We start from the raw sequence: 9,458 nt of genomic DNA, 5'->3' as shown, positions 1-9,458 counted from the left end.
TTACAACTTTTGAGAACACTGTATGCCGATTAGAGATGGTTTTGACCTCATAAAATTGATTTCTGTTCATTAAAGTACCTGTAAAACATACATTTCTCTACAGTGTTTGTTCTACGAAATTCTAAAACTCATGCCTAATCATAAAAGTTCAATCGTAGTATCATTCCTTTGTCATTTCTGAACATTATTGTAGTACATCATTTTTGTATCCGAATTACAGATAAATTGTAAAGAATCGTCGGAAATACGACATTCCTCATTCCCCTGCATTTAGAGCTGCTGCCAAATGGCGCAATTGCTGACATGTTTAAAAATTGAACATAGTAGCTTTGCACACTTAAATTTTTTAGCTGAATCTCGGTTTAATTTTGCCGAGAATCGCACAGCCGAGTGCTCGGTTGCGATTTCGGCAGATTGTTAACAACTGACATTCTCGGTTTCAACAAAAATGACAGCTGCTGTATTTTACTGAGATTTTCGGTTTGACAAGAACTGGAATCTCAGCAAAAAATAAAAACAATCAGATAATAATAGCACAGGATTTTCAGCTGTAAAATGGAGCCAACTGTTGTTTAAATAAATATAAGCCAATGATGAATACAAATAAACAAATGAAACATAGTATAATCAATCAGGGCATTTATTTTATTTCTCTGGTAATCGTTTAGGTTTCCTTAGTTTTGTATACTTCGGAAAAGTTCAACATGTTGTTGTTCAGTTCAGTTTATCCACAAACTTGTTGCTCGTGGTACTCAGCGGTTCTACTTTGAAGCAAAATGTATGAAAAAAGGAATAAAATATTTTATCGGATGGGCTGCATTTCACATTAAAAACCACGAAAGCTTGACAAAGGAGCTTGAAGGCCGCCAAGACGTCATTTCCAACGGGAATCGTAATATCTTTCCAGGCCACACAACAGTCCCCGATCTCAAACAACTTTTCGGCGATGAAAATCATAGGAATTTCTGTTGAGGGCATTTCGAAATCCGGCTGAAATGTAAAAAAAATATATTCTCATTAGTTATGAATTTCGTCTGCTTTTACTCAGAAGGAAAGGTAGTCACAGAGTTACTAATTTATAGTATTTTTACTATTTTCTATTTGCCTCACTGCAGAGTGAAGTGCAGAGATTTTTAAGCTATTTGTCAGTTCCCTTGGGTTAAATCATTGCTAAGCTTGAAGTCAGTCAAAATGGCAGCTAGTGTAAAAATTAACAGCAGAATGAAAGAGATAGATAGAAAATAGTCATCAATGCATAAACTTTAGTGATTCTGTGACTTTTTTGTTTTAATGTGTAGTTTCAGACATATTTTTGAAATTTTCATTTGAATGACATAATCGATCTTGTGTACTACTTACATCAATCCACTCGATGACACCATGAAGTGGATTAAGTTTACGTGCTTGTGTTTCCTTTCGCGGACGTTTCGCTCCTCCTCTGAATTGTTGAGAAACTGAACTGGATGCTGCTGAATTATGTGCCTCTTAAGAGATTTGAAATGATCGTATCTGGATCTACATTTCGGAACCATACAGTCATAAAATACACCATCCGAAACAAAATGTTTGTTTCTGATGTGGCCATTTATATGCCGCTGAAACTCCTCGACATAACCCACAACTGCTTCACGGCAGAAGAAGCAGGTCAAACTTGACATTATTTACTACAATGAAATATTTTGTTTTACAACGATACTTACTAAAGATATCATACAATCTTACGTCTTCCTTTTCGATGATTTCCAACATTTGCTCCATGTTTAACACTTGTAATTTCACTTTAAAAATTAAACTTTCCTTCGTTCCCGGATGCCGGAGTTAACTCGCGTTCAATGACAACAATAATGGCGGATGACGTACGAAATACCGTGTTTCGGCAAAAAATCTTTGAAAACCGAGATTTCGGCAGGATTTTTAACTGACGTCGGAGAAAGTGATGTTTACGGTGGCGTTCGGCATTCAGTGTTGCCGTATTCAGGAAAAGTTTAAAACGTACCGAAATTTCAGTTGGAAGTTAAACCAAGAGTCGGTAAAAATTGTATTTTTTCTGAATTCTCAGTAAAATATCCAATTGCCGTGGTAGTTCAGTAATGAATTCTGCCGAGCTCGCGATTAGTTTTTAAGTGTGTGCTTTTTCAATGATGGATGATGATTGAAGAAAACATCTAGCAAATGTCATCAACGCAGTCGTGTGTCAAACAACATTCGCATTTGATGCCAAGCAATTACATATGTGATATAGCCCCGAGGTCAAGCTTCTCGACTACTGATCTTGAGAATCAGAGTTATACACGCAGAGAAAAATATTGTAAATGCAAACAAATTCTGTATAGATTCAACACATTTTATTTTTGACTCACGGCTTATCGGTATTATTTGTTGACTCAATGATTACTTCCATTTATTCCTACAAAATAAATAGTTGTTTCTAAAAATTTCTCAAAATAGCCAGCTGTCAAAAACAAAAAGAAATAAAATTGAAACAAAAATATAATTTGTTGATTCTAAAAACACCTCATATTGAAGTAACAAAAAATGTGCGTTGAAACGAAAACCAAAATATTGTTGTTTCTACAATAATGTTTATTGACATAAACGAAACCAAAACATTGAAAAAAAAATCATAAATTTTATTATTATTTCTAATAATTTAATGCAGAAAGAGCTTTCCAGATAATAATAATAATTGAATGTGTTTCGAACTATAACATGTAAGCCAAGATCTAGTCCGATACCATCGCCACAGCTGAACCACCGGCCGAAGCTAATTTGAGATATTCTGAAGTGAAAAAATAAATAAAAAATATTACCTTGTCTTGCAGTTTGATCAAATATTTACCTATAGCTTTCATTCCTTCTATATTTACACCACTTTATACTGTCATCACCATCAAGCGTAGTAGAATTCTTTTTGTCATATGATTACTGAAATGATGATGTCATTAAATTGAATTATGACATGCCACCAAATATCGCACGGACACTTCGTTTTTAAATTTCAGCACATTTTAATTTTCGCATCAAAATTTTCTGTTTATCTTCTCAATACAAAATGGCGACAGTTATAAATAAAATTGATTAATTCAACAAAATGGTATTGTTGAAACAACAATTGCAATTTGTTGAAATTAAAATCGAGCATAAATTTTACCTTCGACGCAGAATTTTGTTGTTTCAAAAAAAGACCAACTTAGAAACGAACCACCAGATGGGTTGGTTCAATTCAAATCAGAATTGTTAGTTCTAATAAGTGAGTTTTTAGATTCAACCCTACAGTATTATTCTGCGTGTATATGCTTTGAAACTATTTTTTACAATTTCTCATCGTAATAGGTTGTTTTTCATCACGTAAATCTGTAATGAAACAGCCTACTTTCCCGCACTAAATTAGTAAAATTTCCATAACTAAACCAAATACAAAAGGGAAATTTAATTAAGTCTTATCCATATGCGACATTTACTGCCCATACTCACATAATAGGCCCATATTATATAGGTTTTCCTATATAAATGGGACTGTTATGCGAGTATGGGCAGTATAAGTAATGGCGAAAAATTGAGTCTATAAAATATGTACATATGCTGTTTCTTACAAAAAATATTAGAACTTTTCTTGTCCGAATGGGTCAAGAAATTTTCTTCAGAGAGCTTCATTTGAAATAACAATTCTTTTCAATTGCGTAGTGCGATAAAAAAAAACTGCATTTCTGGCAAGCATCGAGATAGGCGATTACTTCTCTTTTCAACAACGACCGGCCGTAAAACAGCTGTGTTCTTACTTTTTTTTCGATTATTTTCGAGAAAACTGCATTTTCAGTTTTGCAATTTGTTCCAATTTTACACTTGGGTGAATTTGCATGAACGAATTGCTGACCCCACTTTTTTACAACAATGGTCTTTTTGTGATACTCTTTACGAAAATAATTAGAAAACTCTTATGTATTATATCTTTTTGTTTTGTTTTCTCATTTTTTATATCTATATCAACATCATTATTGCTATTTTGCACAAAAGAAGCTAGTCCCTCGTCTCTCATGTAAAAGACCATATAGAATTCTTGACCCGGCATGTTCCGTCCCTGACGCGAAAGACTAATACAAAAGCTTATTAGATGCTTGGCTTTGAAGGTTGAACAGTTCTTGCAAATAAAAGCTACTATAGAGACACATTACTATGTGTACGCTTCCTAATTGCACTTTTTAACAGAATAATATACATTACTTGCTCGACGAATGACCTTGAATGACGAACGTATTTTGATTAACCCTTACCTCGGATATATGATCTACTTACGTGTTCGGTTTAACTGTTATTATACTTCAAAATTATGTTTTATAACGAGGTCGCATTAACTTATGGTGAATGTTTGACAAAGCACGTCAGTCGCATTCCAGTAATATCGCGGAAAGGGAACATATTTGGATTTCGTTCAAGCTCTTCTAGTAGTTGTTCGATATCTCTGTTTGAACAATCAACAGATAATATTATATTTGTTCCACTGGGTCATAGTTTTCACTTTTAAGTAACTTAAATTTTAAATATAGATAACTAAATGGTTCTTTAGGTTATTATATTTCCGACTTTCCGTTCTCGCTTTAGTTTTCTATCATAATTAGTTTGTTGCGATTGATTGGTAGATTCGTTATAATTTCGCCTTTTGGTGGTCATTGATAATGTTCATTCACTTAGTACAGCTAATTATTGTCGCTCACTTTGCTCCGTTCCAGCACCATAAAGCAGCACTGGTAAGCATTTATTTGACGAGCTCTATTACAATCAGAAATTTGTGGTATCGTCTTAGGGAACCGAGAAAATTACACTACCTTAAATAAGTAACGATATATAGGTAAGAAATCTCTCAATGTTGTTTTAAGTACGATTTTTTTAGAACTAATTTCAGGGATTTCGATTACGATCTATTTTGTTGTCTTTCGGGTGGGGTCCACATTTTGGTTTGATTAATGTTCAAATATGTTCAGGTTTTTGATATGTTGTTGAAACGTAAGCATGTAAAAAGACACCCCCTTATTAGGTAGTTCTACTAGAACGAGTTGCAACTGAAAGAAGAGTATTTGATTGAATATCGATGTGGTATGAGTAGTAAAGTCTATTTCAATTGATTAGTCCACAATTTTGGCAAGAGATTCTCTAAAATTATCGTACGCTAGAGATAGAGAGAGAATGTTTAATGTAAATAGGCGTATATTCGATATACAATTGTCACCTTAACACTGGCAAATATATAAAACTTTTAATTCATCATTAACCGAATAAATTTGCAACAATGTTAACAACTAGTCAGCGAATAATTATTTAATTGCGCTTGTGTAAGGATCGATAAGTGAAATTTTGAAAAAATCCATGTGTTCAGGTGGGATTAGAACTCAAGACTTTCGTATGCTTGACAAGTGCATTATCAAATAGGCTCCATAGCTAAGAAAATGTTAACCTCGAAGCTTAAACGATGATAATGCTCTACACTTAAAAGGATACTTGTGAGATGAAAAGCGGTAAGTTAACACCTGCAGTCCTACAACTCTTGCAAATAAAGCAATAAGCTGCTGCGTTAAGTATCACATGATAGGACTGAACGCGAGAAATGTAATGTGTGTTCTTCAGCGTTTGTTACCAATAACAGGGGGTGCCACAATGCAAAGGTTTAACTGAATGTAATGTCACGTGGAACTTAAGATAAAGCATGATTCAGGGAAATATAGCATAACAATTAGAACAGGCAGTACTAGTAAAGTATTATAACTCTCAACCTAAAATATCACCCTGATAACAACCGATCGCGATTTATAGGTTTAAAGACTACTTAGTGACGTATATTAGTACTCGGTCTACCGAGATATTGCAAAATAATGGAAGTAAACTTAACTCGTCAACATAGAATAAATTACTAACAACTAGTACTCTTCTACACCGATATGCCTGAGCGAAGTAGAAGAGTGGCACAATGACAAAAGAGGAAACTGTGTGTTCTTATAATGAGCCTAAGACAGGAGATAACTTCTGGTGGCGCTACTGGTACAGTAGATAAGTGTAGCCGCGAGGACGACAGAAGCCTTGAGAAATTGAAACGAACTAGCTAAATCGCAATCGGCTTCACTAATACGACTTTTCAGGGCTTATGTGTTGTTCAGATTAGGTTACGACATTGGTAGATAACAGTTCTCATATATTTTGAATTCGCAAATGTTTGCCATATACTACAAGTGGAGTGAGATAAATCTGCTCGTTCTTTTCTAACAAGTGACAAAATTTGATTCAAATGAGGTGAGTACTCGTTTGATCTACATGGCCAGCTACGTCATTCAAGTTGAGTTTCGTTGCTTCGTTCAGCAAAATTGAGATTTCTCACCTCACTTCACTCGTAGAATAAGTACAATAGTGTTTCTAAACATAATATGCTGTTTGTTTAATCGGGCTGATATGAACGCTACAGATGAATTAATAAATAATAAAAATAAACTGGAATTAATAGACCACTCCTATCAAACTTTGCTTCCAATAGTTTTATCATTTTATATTCATTATTTGGCAGAGGCGTCGCGTGGCCTAATTATCAACCTGTGCACTTCTAAATTAGTGTCACTATATTTTTGCCATTATTATTCAATTTTTTTTTTTTTTAATTTATGAAAATGTGTAACCAGTGGTTACAAACCTTCTTGTTCAAATATAATTTTCTTCTAGTCTTTCAGTTGATTCAAAACATTTAAGTTTTCAGATGCTTATTGGGTTGTTTAGTTTGATTTATCAATTCAACCAACAGTTTTTCAATTTTCAGGATTTGTCATCATTATGGGCAAATTATAAATTATGTTCTAATTATGCGGGTCAGCATTGAATTTTAACTAATATTATAATGCAGGGCTGTGATCATAGCCCACATACCGTAACATAGGGCCAATAGAAAAATGTTTATTAAATATCAGTACTTTTTTCATTTTAAGTGCATTAAAAAAAATCAAATTGTGTTAACTGCCCATACTCGCATAACATAATAATTTTACGATCGATGAACGCGCGAATATCGTTTTAGTACAGAAAAAGTTTGTGAACTATGTTTTTATAAAAAGTTCCATTCTCTTCTAAAAGATAATTTGGATATTTGGGAACTCCACTGTTATAAATAAATTGGAAATATATATTTATCAGTGTTTTAAAAGACGATCCATGGTTTTAAGATCCGGACATCGTCTAGAAGACCAACGTACAACTAGTTTGAGTGAGTTTTCAGGAATTCAAGTAAGAGAAAACTTGAAAAATAACTAGGGGAAGCATAGTGAGTTATCAGAATTAAATTTAATGTGAAATAAATTGTGCACAACGTTCATGATAACTTTTTGAGTCAACTCGAGTGCAGTTCAAGCAACATGTACTTCGTTTCAGGTAATAAAACCACTTATATTACAAACGTGCCATTCTTTTTCAAATTGTAGGGCAAACGTGGACATCAAATTTACTAAACATTGATATTTCATTGTGTGTTGATAAGATTTTATTTGAATTGAACGAATATTACATACTATAATACCGATGTCCGGATATCGATTCAAAAGTGTCCGGATTTAAAGACATCGTTTCCATCAGGTGTCCAAATTTATAGACAAGACATGCTTTAATATTTGAATGATTTTCATATTAAAATCATGTTTTTTCTGGCTTGAAACAATTTATTAAACAACTAGTGGTCCCGGCAAACTTCGTCTTGCCATCAAGTTGGCTGTTGAAAAACGCCATGGAACGCTCCGTGCAAAATGGAAGTTCCGTTTTTTCAACTTTCTCGTTAAATATTCCTTGCTTTTTATATACACAAACACTTCGGAACACTTCAGGAACATAACTATGGAAGAATCATTCTAATCCGTCGAGCCGTTCTCAAGCCATTTCGTGACATACAAACACCACTCCATTTTTATTTATATAGATATTACATTAAGAATATCCTAAAACAATACACTCATATTAGAGTTCGAACATTTGTGTTGCCTTAAGCGTCCGGGTATTGATGCATCACGGTATATGCTATTGAACTAAAGAAACAAAAATATTTCAGTGGGTTTTTTAAAGATTATCATTACATACTAGTGGCATATCTAACTGTAGGTCGCTTTGTTTCTATTTGCCCTACTTTTTCTGTTCTCCTCGTTTTACGATACTTTTGCATAAAATAAGTACACGATCGGTTTCATCGGGTACTTAGTGCACGTATCATGAAAAATGCTCGATTTTAAAACACACCACAAGCGTGAAGATGCTGGCGATGAAGGAGGGCGCGACCGCACCTGAGATAATTTTCTGGTTGTCTACTGATTGACCATCGTAAGTATACCATCGCGCTAATGCTTTATGTTAAAAGCGAGATTTTTAATAAGTAGGGTGCCGGTACCAATGGTTGTAATGTACCAGTAGATTGGACTATGGAATAAAACGTACATTTTTTGATAAAAACGACATGTGCTATTTTTGGTGGAGAGATCGTCTCTAGTTTAGTCGATTTGCCAAATTTCAGCTTTTTATTTCATCAAAAAGTCATATAAATAATTCAGTTTACGCAAAAAAATTGCTCCCTTGCACCAATAGTTGCCGTCGTGTTCCAGTTGTGGATCAACGGCTGGAAGCAGTTTTTAAAATGGATGTATAAAAATGAAGAAAAGTCCCAGAGATGTTCTTAATGCTTCATTCGAAAGATATTAGTTGCTGTTCGAAGGGAAAAATGTTAAACCTGTGTAAAAATTTGCCTTTTTGTTTAAAATTCCTTGTATAATTCCCAAACGTCTACTACTGGAGCACTAGCGCAACTACTGGAACACGTGTACCAATAGTGGCTCAAGCGATTATATGTTAAAAAATTAGTTTTATCACTCTTTTTATATTTTTCCCATATAGTAGAGGTTGAAATCTTTCTGTTGACGCCAAAAGATCTCTGCTAAGGCTTTTCGTTATTTTGTTATGATTTTTTATAGCTTAGGTAGTCCACTAATGGCACCGGCACCCTAAATAACAAAAAACAACAGCGTTATTACCGAGTGCCAACTTAAAAAAAACTCCCTACTGTCAGCCGCCTGAAACATCACGCCTTCACTTCACACCACAAGCTTTTGATGCTGAAAGCGGGAAGACCAAAAGAGAGCAAGAAAATGGATCTCTCTCGTGGACTGATTTCTCTCCTGTCTCCCCATCCGCACGCTCACGCTGATCGAATTGGTTGATGTAGCGAAACTGTGCACCGGCCAAAGTTGGCGCTTTGGCTACTTACACACTGGCATTTGTAGTTCAAAAATCTTTCAACCACATACACAGGATTGCGTGTACGATGCAAGGCAACACGTTTCTCGAGGAGAGTGCACGCGTTGGTTTTCATCGTCACAGCAGCAAAGTTTAGCGTGGAATAAAGTGTTGCGCAGCATGCATCACGCTGAGCGCGTAGGGAAAATTAAGTCTGATTC

The sequence above is a fragment of the Aedes aegypti genome, chromosome 2 (assembly GCF_002204515.2).
Source record: "Aedes aegypti strain LVP_AGWG chromosome 2, AaegL5.0 Primary Assembly, whole genome shotgun sequence".
Classification (NCBI taxonomy): Eukaryota; Metazoa; Arthropoda; class Insecta; order Diptera; family Culicidae; genus Aedes; species Aedes aegypti.
Note: the sequence above shows the minus strand (reverse complement) of the source record.